Consider the following 12822-nt stretch of genomic DNA (forward strand, 5'->3'; position numbering starts at 1 on the left):
TAGAGACTTCTTCCGTCTCCCACAGTAGCCAAAAAGGCATAAGGGTGCACTTTCTCAAGACTGCTGATCATGGTGCTCAGCTCCTCCCGTGCCAGTCTGAGATGAAACGTACATTGCTACGGGAATGGTGGTGGACAGATAGACTGGATGACACTTCCCCGCCACGTGTTCCAGGTCGAGAGAACAAGACTGAAATAAATCCATCATGTATGTGCACCATGATGAGTTAATTGTGAGGCAAACACCACCATCACTGTCTCTACCTGATGCCGCTGTCAGGTCTAAGCAATGGAAGGCCAAGCTGTTGGGCTGGAGTGCTGGGGGTGTGCCTTGTTTCTATGAAGCAAAGTACACAGCAGTCACTGACGCCCTTTGGTACTGCAATCTTGCTCTGAGGTTTTCAGTTTTATTCACCTGAGTGTACATTAGCCAGGAGGATGTCAGATATTGGGGGCCTCAGGGCCCTGCACTTCAATTTTACTTGCAGCCCAGCTTGTTGACTGTGCTTTCTTAAATTGAAAACTGCATGTTACCTTGGTGATCTACAGTTGGGAGTCCTCAAATTTTGAAAAGTGATAACTTCTTTTAAATTTCTTGAAACAACATTGCTTACTGAAGTACCTATGACCGTGACTGTAGATTTCAGCTATAAAAGTCTGAAACAGGAATGTATTTGATGAGTCTCTCGGGAGCTGCAAACAGAGTTGCCATTCTTTGGCATCGTCTTTCAGGTTGGCTTCAAATTAAACTTGCTCAGTTATTAATTGGATGATGAGTAAATCTGTGCAATTTTATTTTAAACATTTTATGGACATGTGAATATTACAAAAAAAAAATTAGCTTGCATGAGGTGATTCTTATTCTGCCAAATTCCCCTTGAACTGAAATTCTAATTGACCAGGCAGAACCTTAGGGTGTTATACTCTTCCTCATCTGCTCTGTCTTGTTAACCTGTTACATGCAATTTTGTAGTATGCAGCAAATTGGATTTCAGAAAACAATTTTTGACACTCACTTGTGAAAATTTTCATCAGTAAAATATCTGTTAATGATGCAGCTAAATATCAGAATCAGGCTTATTCTCGTCGAAATGTCATGAAATTTGATGTTTCGCTGCAAGACATAAAAAGTTGCTGCAAACAAATAAATAAATAATATCAGTGCCGGACTCCGGAGTGAGGGTCCCTGAGTTCGAATCCAAGTCAGGTTGAGTGTCGAGCTAGCAACTCGGCCTCGTAAAAACAAGAATAGCTTGCTACGGAAACACCGTCATGATGGTGCCCCGATAATGCCACTGCCGAGTTAAGGGCTATCCTTCTTCACTTCTTCTTTGGTGACATACCAAATCTCCTCAAACTCCTAATGAAGTATAGCTACTGGCATTCCTTCTTTGTGATCACATTAATGTGTTGGGCCCATAATTGATCCACTTAAATGTCGATGTCCAGGAACTGGAAGCTGCTCACATTTTCCACCGCCAATTCCTCAATGAGGACTCATTTGTGTTCTCCTGAATTCCACAACAAATGTTTCGGTCTTGCTTATTGCTAAGTATGAAGTTGATGTTGCAACACCACTCAACTAGCTGATCTACCTAACTCCTATATGCCTCCTCATTGCTATCTGAGATACTGCCAACAAGAGTGGTTTCATCAGCAGATTTGTAGATGATATTTGAGGTGTGCTGAACCAGGCAGTATGAGAGTAGAGCAGTGGACTAAGCACGCAGCCTTGAGGTGCACCAGTGTTGATTGTCAGCGATGAGGAGATGTTATCACCAATCAACAATGACTGTGCTTTCCTAATGATGGAGTCGAGGATCCAGTTGCACAGGGGGTACAGAGAGCTAGGTTTTGAAGCTTGTTGATTAGTACGGAATGAAACATGGTGTTGAACTCCAAGTTGTAATTGATAAACAGCATTCTGATGTATGTGTTGCTGTTGTACATACAAGGCCGAGTATGAGCCAGGAAGATTGCATTCACTATGGATCTGTTGTGGTGATAGACAAACTGCAGAGTGTCCTGGTCCTTGTTAATTCTAACTGTGATGGAGAACACTTGGTAAATGCAATCCTTACACATGCACATTCACTCACACACAAACATGCATTGTCATTCCGCTGTCATACCACACTTCAATGTCTTCCCCAATATAGTCTCATAACTAGCCCCCTGTTTTCAATCCACATTGCTACAAATATTCAGAGCCAGACACAAGGTTTGGTCTGATCTCATTCTTTATTTGAGCTTGATTAAGTGTGCGATTCTGCTGTTTCACACTGGCATTTCCCTGTGGTCACGTGGGATCTGCTGGGTCCCAAACCCAGCTGCTGTGCTCGGGCTGGCTTTATGGTGCCTTTCCCACCGTGCACGGCAGAATATTCCGTTTCTTTAGTAATGGGAATGTGTAAATGTGTACATGTTGTTTGTATGGTGAATTTAATATAGATACTTCTGTTTATTTTGTAACGTGATTGAAACTACATTGTGGGGTGCATCATATTCTAATTTATGTGTAGTCTTAAGTTAACTTTGTTGGTAATTAAAGATGGTATGCCCTATGCCTAATAATCAGAGCTCATCGCCCTCAGTAGGAGAGAGAGAGGGACTGTCGGGAGTTCACACTGGATAAGAATAAATAGGGAGCTGTTATTGTGTTCTCTTGTAGATAGCGTTTTTTAAATATTGGCATTATTCTTTTCACTATTTTCACTAATTTTTATAAGTTTGATTTTTGACACACCTAATAAACACCCTTGCACTAAAGTGCTAAGTGACTCCAGCCATTTCTTCTTTGTTCACAACCCCTGTATCTAACATATGGTGGCAGTGATGGGATGGCCAGCTGCAAAGGGGTGCACTTAACCTAGGGGAGAGTGGGATTGCAATCCCAAGTCAGGAATCCTCCTGAGGCTAAAAATGAAGCAGATGCCGGGGAAGCAGTGGAGACTCCAGAGGAGAAAGAACTTCAGCCCAGGGTCAAACTCAGGCCAGAAGCAGAAGGGCCTTCAAGTGGCACCACCTCCGAACCCACCCTGGAAAATTTGTTCAGAGACATTTTGTCTATCCAGCAGAGGAGAGATGATACTTTTAGAAAGCAACTCCAAAGCCTGGCAATCACCCAGCCTGAGTCACCTATTTTCCCATCTGACCAGCCCTTCAACCCTCCTGCACTGCTGTGGAAGGGTCCAAAGATGCCTTCTTAACAACAAGGTGACAATATTGTGAACTACCTCTTCAGGTTTGAAAAGATGACCCAGATATGGCAATGGCCGGAGAAGGAGTGGGCCTGCCAGCTAGTGCCACTACAAGGCTACACTCGAAGCCTACACTGCAATAGAAGAAGACAGACCCAAAAACTATCTTGAATTGAAGATGGCGCTGCTGGCTAACTTTAATATCTCAACAGAAACCTATCGCCAACACTTCCGTTCCAGTACTCTACCACCAGGAGAATCACCCACCGAGACATATCATCACTCGAGGGGCTCTACTGCAGATAGATTTGACCAAGGCAGAAGTCCACGGAGGAAACTGGTGAGGCCATTGTCTAGAGCAACTGCTGCAAGTTCTTCCTCCAGACACCAGAATGGAAGTCTGAGAACATGAGCCAGTGGATGGACGCACTGCAGCCCAACAGTTCCGCAAAAGGGATGCCATCATAGCCATCACTCCGAAGCAAGAGACTTTAACCCTCCAAGGGACTCTCAGTGCAACTCTGCAGAATTGGAAAATGGGAGAAACAAGAGCAAAGAATCTTTGATAGTTTCTTCTGAAATTTTAATCTGCTACTATTGTCAGCAGCCAAGTTGTAAGTCCTCTGTGTGTCATTTCAAGAAGTCCTGCTATGTGGCAAGAGATGGAGAATATGATGATGACAACGATAATGACTGTAATGATGCTGATTATGGTATTGGAAACAAGCAGAATTTGAAGAGAAAGCCTTTATTTATAATAGTCAAAGTTAATGAAAAACTCATTAAAGTACCATTAGATTCTGGAAACACACAAAAAGTTGCTGTTGAACGCAGCAAGCCAGGCAGCATCTCTAGGAAGAGGTACAGTCGATGTTTCGGGCCGAGACCCTTCGTCAGAACTAACTGAAAGAAGAGCCAGTAAGAGATTTGAAAGTGGGAGGGGGAGGGGGAGATCCGAAATAATAGGAGAAGACAGGAGGGGGAGGGATGGAGCCAAGAGCTGGACAGTTGATTGGCAAAAGGGATATGAGAGGATCATGGGACAGGAGGCCTAGGGAGAAAGAAAAGGGGGAGGGGGGAAAAACCAGAGGATAGGCAAGGGGTATAGTGAGGGGGACAGAGGGAGAAAAAGGAGAGAGAGAGAAAAAGAATGTGTGTATACAAATAAATAACAGATGGGGTACAAGGGGGAGGTGGGGCATTAGCGAAAGTTGACTGTACCTCTTCCTAGAGATGTTGTCTGGTACATCGACTGTACCTCTTCCTAGAGGTGCTGCCTGGCCTGCTGCATTCACCAGCAACTTTTATGTGTGTTGCTTGAAATTCCAGCATCTGCAGATTTCCTCGTGTTTGCGTTTTTAGATTCTGGTAACTCACTGCCATTCATTAAGAAAAATTATGCCCCTGTCTTTGGTGTTGACTACAGTCACCAAACACCTGTCCAATGTTTCCATGGTGACTGGAAGTCTGAGCCACTGACAGAACTCACTCTTGAGCTGAATGACCACAAGTATTTGATGAAAGTGGGGGAAACTACCAGTTAATAAGATTCTGGGGAAAGATTTGCCTGTTTTACATGACTTACCGAGGAAGGGGTTGGCGCGTGGCCAAGTGATTAAGGCGTTCGCCTAGTGATCTGAAGATCGCTAGTTCAAGCCTTAGCTGTGGCAGTGTATTGTGTCCTTGAGCAAGGCACTTAACCATACATTGCTCTGCGACGACACTGGTGCCAAACTGTATGGGTCCTAATGCCCTTCCCTTGGACAACATTGGTGGCATGGAGAGGGGAGACTTGCAGCATGGACAACTGCTTGTCTTCCATACAACCTTGCCCAGGCCTGCGCCCTGGAAACCTTCCAAGGCACAAATCCATGGCCTCATGAGACTAACGGATGCCTATATAAACCGAAGAAGGGAAATAGCCAGTCACATCCATCTGTCAATTCAAGAGTAGATAGTGATGTTTCTTATTTTGTCAAGACTCATGCTAAAACCAAAGCAATGCCTGGGTTGCAGTCTCTGCCTGACTTGGATCCTAGTCCATGTGAGGGAGGAACCAAAAGGCCTAGAAAGTCACACTGGCAACTACGTCTAGAGAAATATGCTGGTTCTCTTGCTTCTGTTGATATTTTTACAGAAGATGTACCCATTGATGATGATATTAAGGGGCCTGGGAAGGTTGACCTCTCCCATCTTGGTATTTGCTGACTTTCCATAGTTGTTTCAGCAATTGTTCCTATCACTATCATTATCGTCCTCAAGAAGGTACTTTGAGTGTATGTATTGATTTCTGAAAATTGAACGCCATTCATTTTTTATGCTTATCTTATGCCCCGGCAGTGATGATCCACCAGAAAGGACTGGACAGGTAAACTCCAATCTGTGCAGATTGGAAATAACATCTCCACCTCTGCCAATCAACAATGGTGCACCTCAGGGATGTGTGCTTCGCCCACTGCTCTACTCTCTCTATACCCATGACTGTGTGGCTAGGCATAGTTCAAATGCCATCTATAAATTTGCTGATGATACAACAGTTGTTGGCAGAATCTCAGATGGTGACAAGAGGGCGTACAGGAATAAGATATACCAGCTAGTTGGGTGATTTTGCAGCACAACCTTGCACTCAACGTCAGTAAGACCGAAGAACTGATTGTGGACTTCAGAAAGGGTAAGATGAGGGAACACAAACCAATCCTCATAGAGGGATCAGAAATTTCAAATTCCTGGATGTCAAGATCTCTGAGGATCTAACCTGGTCCCAACATATCGATGCAGCTGTAAAGAAGGCAAGACAGAGGATGTATTTTATTAGGAGTCTGAGGGGATTTGGTTTATCACCTAAAACACTCAACAACTTCTATAGATGTACCATGGAGAGCATTCTGTCAGGCTGCGTCACCATTTGGTATGGTGAGGGGAGGGTGGGGGGGGGGTCTACTGCACAGGATCTTCTCAAGTTGCAGAGAAGTGTAAAATTAGTCAGCACCATCATGGGTACTAACCTCCATGGCATCCAAGACACCTTCAAGAAGCGGTGCCTCAGAAAAGTAGCTTCCATCATCAAGGACCTCCACCACCCAGGACATGCCTTCTTCTCGTTGCCATCAGGAAGGAGGTACAGAAGCGCACACTCAGTGATTCAGGAACAACTTCTTCCCCTCTACCATATGATTTCTAAATGGACATTAAACCCATGAATGCTACCTCAATACTTCCTTTAAAAACTTTGTTTTTTGCACTTCTCATCTTAATTTAACCATTTAATATGCATATATATACTTAAAATAATTTAGTTTCTTTTTTGTTTACTTAGCATGTATTTCATTGTACTGATGCCGCAAAGTTAACAAATTTCACAACATGCGCCAGTGATTTTAAACTTGATTCTGATTCTGATTACAACATTGGACCTTTGCAACTTCTACTGGCAGGTTCCCCGGATGACCAGTCAAAATCTCTCACTGTCTTCTGCACACCCCTGATAACCTTTGGTCTTCCTGGTGCACGGGCAACATTCCAGCGGCTGATGGACCTGCTTCAAGGCTGTGAGGGTTGCTGTGGTCAGCTACAGTCAGCTCTGGTCAGAGCAGCTAGACCATCTGTCCATCACCCTCAACCTACAGAAACGTGAGTGGGCAAAAAGAAAATCCAGATAGCTTGGTGACCAGCTGAGACATGGAGAGGTTTGAGCACAGGTGGAAAAAGTGGAAGCGATCCACAACAATCCTCAACCTCAGTTTAAGAAGGAAGAGAAGTCCTTCCTGGGTTAGGTAGGGTGGTATCATAGGTTCATTCTCTAATTCAGAAAGCTACAGAACCAGGGCATCTGTACCTCCCTCTGCAACAGGATCTTTAAGTTTACGATCTGTTTGGATTGGAAATAACATCTCAACTCACTGACAATCAACATTAACACTCCTCAGGGATGTGTGCCCACCCCTTGCTCTACTCTCTCTACATCTAGGCATAGCTCACATGCCATTTATAAATTTGATGATTATACAACTATTGTTGGAGGAATCTCAGATGATGACGAGAGTGGGCATACAGGAGTGAGATACTAGCTAGTTGAGTGATGTCATACCAACAACATTGTACTCAACATCAGTATGACCAAAGAGATGATTGTGGCCTTCAAAAAGGGTAAAATGAAAGAGCACATACCAGTCCTCATAGAGGGATCAGAAGTGGAGAGAGTGAGCAGTTTCAAGTTCCTTGGTATCAAGATCTCTGAGGATTTAACCTGGTCCCAACATATCAATGCAGCTATAAAGAAGGTGAGAGAGTGGCTATATTTTATCAGAAGTTTGAGGAGATTTGGTTTGTCACCCAAAACACTCAAAAACGTCTACAGATGGGCTGGAGAGCATCCTCACTGTCTGGTATGGGCAGGTGGGGGGGCGGGGGGCGGTGTGGCAGCCCTGTCTGTTGTAGCTACTGCGCAGGATCAGCAGAGAGTTGTAAAATTAGTTGGCTCCATCATGGGCACTAGCCTCCGTAGTGTCAACTTACTTTGGCCAACTCCTCTCTCGTACCGCTGTAATTTCCTTTGCTCCTCTGAAATACTGCTTTGTTAGACTTTACATACTCCCTATCAAATTTCAAGTTGAACTCAATCATATTGTGATCCCTGGCTCCTAAGGGTTCTTTTACCTTAAGCTTCCAAATTGCCTCTGGTTCATTACATAACACCCAATCCAGTACAACTGATCCCCTAGCAGGCTCAATGACAAACTGCTCTAAAAAGCTACCTCGTAGGCTTTCAACAAACTCACTCTCTTGAGATCCATTACTAACCTTATGTTCCCAATCGATCTGCTGTCATGGTCCGGTCAGTTGACTCCTCATTTCAGTTAATTTTCTTTTCTCCGTGTTCCACTGGGCTCCTTGATTTGGGCACCTGATTCTCATTCGAACTGGTAGCATTAGAACTCCAGCTTACATCTACTCAGGGATTCGGTCTGCCACCTCAGCAGTGTGGCTATGCTCGTTTCGGGCAGCCAAGAATGAGTCGAGTCGAGGGCCTGCCATTTTCAGTTCCTGGGTCGAGTCGAGTGCCTGCCATCCAGCTGAGTTTTGCTGGCCATTTGCCGCTTCACGTGCTACCCAGAGTCGAGATACGAATGGACTGTCATTGTTTGTTTTCGTTGTCTTGTGTCCGACTGAGTATTGCTTACCATTTTCCGCTGCTCCGAGCCGCGATACATATTGTCTGTCGTTGTATTCTGTTGTTGTCTCCCTATCCAAGTCCAAGTCCAAGCTCTGTGTCCGTGTCCAAGTTCCGAGTCCAGGCTCCGTGTTCCAGTCAAGTCCAAGTCCAGGCTCTGTGCTTCCAGTCAAGTCCAAGTCTGTCTCCGTGCCTGTGTCCTGCACTTGGGTCACTTCTAAATGCCGCATTGTAACACCTGCATGTTAAAATCTTTCATGACTATCATAAAATTGCCCAGTTGACATGCCTTTTCTATTTCCCATTGTAATCTGTGGTCCACATCCTAGCTACTGTTAGGAGACTTGTATATAATGCCATCAGGGTCCTTTTACACTTGCAGTTTCTTCACTCAATGCACAAGAGTTCAACATCTCCTGATCCTATGTCACATCTTTCTACTGATTTGTTACCATTCCTTACCAGCAGAGCCACATAATCCCCTCTGCCTACTTTCCTATCCCTCTGATACAATGTCTAACCTTGGATATTCAGCTCCCAACTACAACCATCCTTCAGCCATGATTCAGTGATGGCCACAACATCATACCTGACAATCTTGTAGAAGTTCAACAAGATCATCCACCTTATTTTTTATACTCGGTGCATTGATATATAACACTTTGAGGGGTGCATTTGCTACCCTTTTTGATTCTGCATCCCTCATGCACTGATATTCATCTTACTGGCTGCAATTTTGCCCCATCATCAGCCTGCCCTTCCTGACAGTCTGAATGCACGCTATCTTTGTTTTTTTTTTGCTATCCATCCTATCTGGATTCCCTCAACTCTGGTTCCCACCCCTCTGACAATTAGTTCAAACCCTCCCCGTCAGCTCTAACAAACCTGCCCATGAGAATATTGGTCCCCTTTGGGTTCAGGTGCAACCTGTCCCTTTTGTGCAGATCATACCTCCCCCAGAAGAGATACCAATGATCCAAGAACCTGAAGCCCTCTCCCAATTTTCCCTCCGTATTGTTACATACATTTAGAGTCAGACACCAATGTTTAGTTTAATTTAATTCTTTATTTGTACTGACTGTAAGTGTGCGATTCCATTGAGCATCCTGCCATTTCTTGCTGGCATGTCCTGGCAGCCACATGGAGTCTTCTTGGTCCTAAACTGAGCTGGTATGCTTGGGTTGGGTTGGCCTTATGGTGCCTTTCCTCACCACCGCCCCCCCCCCCCCAATACATGGTGGAATATTCCATTTGTTTGGTATTGGGGATGAGTAAATGTGTATACGTTGCTTATATTCTGTAGTTAAGGTAGATGCCATTGTTTATTTAGTAATATGATTGTAACAGCATTGTGGGATGCATCATATTCTAATTCTGTGTAGTCCTAGGTTAACGTTGTTGGTAATTAAAGATAGTATGTCCTAATGCCTGATAATCTGAGCTCATCACTCTCAGTATAAGGGAGAGAGAGGGGCTGCCAGGAAATTACACTGGACAAGAATAAGTACAGAGCTACTATTGTGTTTTCTTGTAGATATCTTTTTGTAAATAGTGGCATTTGTCTTTTCACTATGTTCACTATTCTTTTAAGTTCAAATTCTTTTAAGATCATACCCCCTGAATGTAACACTAACCATGACCAAGCTCTCAAAGCACCTCATCACAGCCGACTTCAGAGCTACTGGATGATAGCTGACTCTGCCATTCTCGGGCACTGGTATGATTCATGTCCTTTTGAAGCTGATGTGAAGCTCCAACTGCAGCAGTGAATGATTGAAGCAGTCCTTGTACACTCGAGCCAGCTGGTCAGCACCCTGCCAGCTACACCGTTGGGGACCGATGCCTTAACTCCCTCGATCAAGATGCATTTGCAGATAGAGAGAAGCAGGGATAATGTTTCAGATTTCTCCTTCTACAGATGCTGTCTGAGCTACTGAGTATTTTCAGCATTTTCTATTTTTGCTTTGGATTTCGAGCATCTGCAGTTTTTTTTTGAATTTTGCTGGATATATCTTGTTTTCTTTGGGTAGTAGCAAGGTTGTGCAGGTTTTATTGTACCCAGATGGTAGAATCTAAGGATGTTTTCTTCCTGGATGACATATTCATTCAAATTGCTGAAAAATATTATGCATGTGCATTTGGTACATTACGACTGAGGTCCAGTATGCAGCTGTCAATCAAACAGATTAAAAATCCCGCTAGCTTCTTGGCTGTCCTTTTCCAGCCTGCATATAGGCAGAGGGTAAAGACCAAAGCTCCAGAGCTTAGGACAACAAAGAGATAGTCACAAGATGCAGAAGAGCAGCTTCAAGATTGCTGCGAGTCAGTGGACTGGACCGGGTTCAAGGACTCATCTGTAGATTCAAATAGTGGTCATGAACTTTATTAAAGCAACTGTAGAGATGTGTGTCTCTTCAAAATTACTCGGAGTCTTCCCCAACCAAAAGACCCGTTTGAACGATGAGATCTGCAGTCTGGTGAGGCCCAGACCAGGCATTCATGAAAGTTACAAGAGGTCCAGTTACGATTTCCAGAAAGCCATCTCACGGGCGAAGTGGGAATTCTGGACTAAACTTGAATCAGCGAAGGATGCTCGACAGTTGTGGCAGGGCTTGAATACTATCACCTTTTATAAAGTTAAATCAAGCCACATGGGTGACAATAGGGCTTTGCTTCCACATGAACACAATGCCTTCTATGCTTGCTTTGACCATCAAAACATGGAGAAACCATCATGAACTCCCTCTGCATCCGATGACCCTGTGATTTCAGTCTCTGAGGCCATTGTTCAGGCAGCCTACGAGAGGGTGAAACCACGGGAAGCACCCGGCCCAGATGGAGTACCTGGTCATGTACTGAGGACCTGTGCTGACAAACTGGCTGGAGTGCTCATTGAGTTCTTCAACCTCTTGCTTTGTCAGTTTGAGGTACCCACCTGCTTCAAGCTGGCTTCAGTTATTGTCTTGCCTAAGAATAGCTGCTCTACTGACTTTACACATGACTCCGTGGCGAAGCACAACTCTGAAAGCGTATTGAAGTTTGTTGATAACACCACTGTTGTAGGCCAAATCAAATGTGGTGACAAATCAGCACATAGGAGGGAGATTGAAAATATTGCTGAGTACCTTAACAACAGCCTCTTACTCAATGTCAGGAAGAGCAGGGAGCTGATCATTGATTTCAGGCGGAGGAAACCAGTGGTCCATGAGCCACTGCTCATTGAAGGATTGGAGGTGCAGTGGGTCAGTAACTTTAAATTCCATGATGCTATAATTTCAGAGGACCTGTCCTGGGCCCTGCATCGAAGTGTAATTAGAAAGAAAGCATGGCAGTGCCTCTTCTTCCTTAGAAGGTTGTGAAGATTTGGCATGACATCTAAAATTACAACAACTTTCTGTAGGTGTGTAGTGGAGAGTATATTGACTGGCTGCGTCAATGCCTGGTGTGGAAACACCAATGCCCTTGAATGGAAAATTGTACAAAAAAACAGAGGATACGGACCCGTCCATCATGGGTAAAGCTCTCCCCACCACTGAGCACATCTACACAATGCACTGTTGCAAGAGAGCAGCATCCATCATCAGGGGCCCCCACCACCCAGGATGTGCCCTCTTCTCAAAGCTGCCATCAGGAAGAAAGCACAGGAGCCTCAGGACTCATGTCACCAGGTTCAGGAACAGTTATTATCTCTCAACCATCAGTCTCTTGAAGCAAGGGGGGGGGTAACTTCACTCAAATTCACTTGCTTGCCCCATCATTGAAATGTTCTTACAACCTATAGACCCACTTTTAAGAATTCTTCATCTCTTGTTTTTTGATATTTATTGCTTATTTATTTATTATTATTATTATTATTTCTTTCTTTTTGTATTTGCAGTTTGTTGTCTTTTGCACACCGGTTATACACACAAGTTGGTGTGGCCTATCCCATTATGGATTTATTGTGCATCTCAGTGAATCTCAGGGTTGTATATCGTGACATAATAAATTTACTCTGAAATTTAGACTTTCAACTTTGGTCTGTACTGCATTAACTAATTCCAAACAAAGTAGCACAAGATTTTCCTGGTTATGAATCAAGCATATAAGAGATTGGAACTCTGGTCTCCATTTTACCAAGAGCACTATTGGAGGTCAAATAAGAGAATGTGGAAATCTGATCTTTGCTTGATGGATACAGATGGGAAAGCAAAATATCCCAATATGTCTACTCCTCAGTTTTATCCCACTACCTCTGCTAAAAGTATGCAAGTGTGAGTAGGACTATCCTCAGTGCATTCATTCCCTCATTTGAATATTATTTTAAAAACTCACTTCATTAGCTAGATGATGTGATTTTAACTCTCATCACAATCAAAATTAGTTATGTTTTATAGAAGTATCTGAATAAGTTCTTAGTGAAGTAAATTATTAAAGGCAGAAGGCTAGAAACACATTCTCCAGAAGAACAGTG

Source organism: Mobula hypostoma, chromosome 12 (genome assembly GCF_963921235.1).
Source record: "Mobula hypostoma chromosome 12, sMobHyp1.1, whole genome shotgun sequence".
Taxonomy (NCBI): domain Eukaryota; kingdom Metazoa; phylum Chordata; class Chondrichthyes; order Myliobatiformes; family Myliobatidae; genus Mobula; species Mobula hypostoma.